The sequence below is a fragment of the Acanthisitta chloris genome, unplaced genomic scaffold (assembly GCF_000695815.1).
Source record: "Acanthisitta chloris isolate BGI_N310 unplaced genomic scaffold, ASM69581v1 scaffold3400, whole genome shotgun sequence".
Taxonomy (NCBI): domain Eukaryota; kingdom Metazoa; phylum Chordata; class Aves; order Passeriformes; family Acanthisittidae; genus Acanthisitta; species Acanthisitta chloris.
In genome coordinates, this window is record NW_008652057.1 from 3,458 (window position 1) to 5,681 (window position 2,224).

Genomic DNA, 2,224 nt, shown 5'->3' on the forward strand with positions numbered 1-2,224 from the left:
GCTGGGAATGAGTGAAGGAAGCTGCCATGGATACAGCCTCAGCAGGGACCTGCTCTGCTGCTCACTGCTGTCCCATGAAGGTCAGAGATTGAGCCCAGTGCTGGCATCTCTTGGAATATTCCCAAGTTTGGTGCTTTGTAGAGGAACACAGTAGATACTTCAGTGACCCCCATGTCTTAAGATGAATGCTAAGGGTGTGGTTGGCTGTGGAGCATCTGGCCACAGCTGCCTGCCAGGACTGGGTGGCAGGAGGTCGCTGCAAACACGAGGGAATGTTGGTGCCTTCGATCCAAGTGCTTCTACCAGCTTCATCCAAAAGCCTCTGGGCAAGGAGCATCCAGTGCTTGCTTGTGTGCTGTCAGTGCTGCTGCCACTGGTGGAGGTGCCTGTGTGCTGTGCCCTGGGGCTGGTCCTGCTGCAAAATGGGCTGTGCTGGGCTGTGCTCCTGCATGGAATGAGCTGGCCTTGTCCTGGAGAAGATGCTGTTGCTGTGCTGCTCGGTGCCACTGCTGCTTAGCTGCACATCCCAGTGCTCCCATCTGTTCATCAAGGTCTAAAGCAGCTTTAATTGCTCTTGGAAAACTTCTGCTTCCTTAAACTTCCTTCCTTTTTCTCTCTTCAGTGCATTTCCTTTTTCCCTCCACGTCCATTCCATTCTGGTCCCTCAGTGGTTAGGTTCCTGTGGTTCCTGTGCTATCAGGGGGTGCCTAAAGCCTTCAATGAACAATCAGCTAATTAAAAAGTCATTACTAAAGCACCTAGAGCCCTACGTGACAGGAGGCTGTAGCAAGGTGTGGGTTGGCCTCTTCTCCCAGGGAGGACAAGAGGACACAGCCTGAAGCTGCACCAGGGAAGGTTCAGGTTGGACAGCAGGAAGAATTTCTCCATGGAAAGGGTTGTTGAGCACTGGAATGTGCTGCCCAGGGAGGGGGTGGAGTCACCATCGCAGGCGGTCAAGAAATGACTGGACATGGCACTCAGTGCTCTGGTTTAGTTGACAGGTGGTGATGGTCACTGGTTGGACTCAGTGATCTTTGAGGTCTTTTCCAGCCTCAGAGATTCTGGGATCACAACAAGTGAAGGTGTTGTTTCCAAGCACCTGTAGGTTGAGGCAGCCCTGCCATGTACTTCTGGGTTCCTCTCCAGGGAAGTGTGGCAGGGTGGATCCAGAGCAGGAGCTAACAAGTCCCCCAGCAATCAGAACCTGTGCCCTGGTGCTTTGGCTAGGAGGCCACAGGAGATCCTCAGTGCTCCTCAGAGGCTGCTCCCCGCTGGGACATGTCTCCAGGCACATCTGCCCCCTGATGCCTTGGAGCTGGAAGGGAGAAATGGGTCCCTCTCTCTTTGCAGAGAGCTGTGCCAGCTGCCTGCAGCTTCGTGGAGTTGATGCCAGCCCCCTTCCCACTGGTTTCATTCTCTTTCAGATGCTTCTCAGCTTCACAGCAAAGGGTCCAATGCACAGCAGCGCAAGTTGTGACACCTGTGAGGAGGGATAAAACCAAGAGGAACAGGTCATGGACTTTGGAAACCAGCTGTGTCTTTTGATTTTTATCTTTCCTTTGGTCTTCTGTTTCCTTTTTTTTCTGACAACTGGAGTGAGCTGAAACACGGAACTCACTGGGTCTGCTCAGCACTTGTAGAGCTGAGCCCCAGAGGAGAGGCTGCCTTGAGCCATGCCCTGATGAGAGAAGCATTTTGTAGCACTGTTTTATTGCTGCTGCCCTTCATGCATTCCCTGGCACTGGCAGGAGCTGGAGCTGGCAGGGGGACCCAGGTGGTTGATGTTTCTTCAGGGAATTCCCACCCACCTGTGTCTGTAGCTGCCAAGTACCTCCAAGTCCAGTTACCTCTGTGGTCTCCCTGTGGAGGGTATGAAAGGTGCTTCTTTCTTCTGCTTTGGATTTACTTGGATAATTCTAGCACTGCCAGTGCTTTCTTGAAGACATTTGAGTAACTTTCCAATTGTACTATAAAACTGTGCTGCAGTTAATGGGAAGATTTTGAGCACTTCCTGCGTGGTGAGTCTGAGGAACCACCTGCTGTTCCTCTCTGGAGGAGGAGGAAGACTCTTAGAGAGACACTCTTAGATGCAGTCATTGACTTTGAAAATTCTTTTGGGTTTTTGGCTTTTTTCCCCTCCAAAGGGATGCTTTTTTCCTGCTCAGTTTTATCCTCATGGCCATCGAATGCATTGGATTGAACGGGACACTTCTTGGCATGTCAC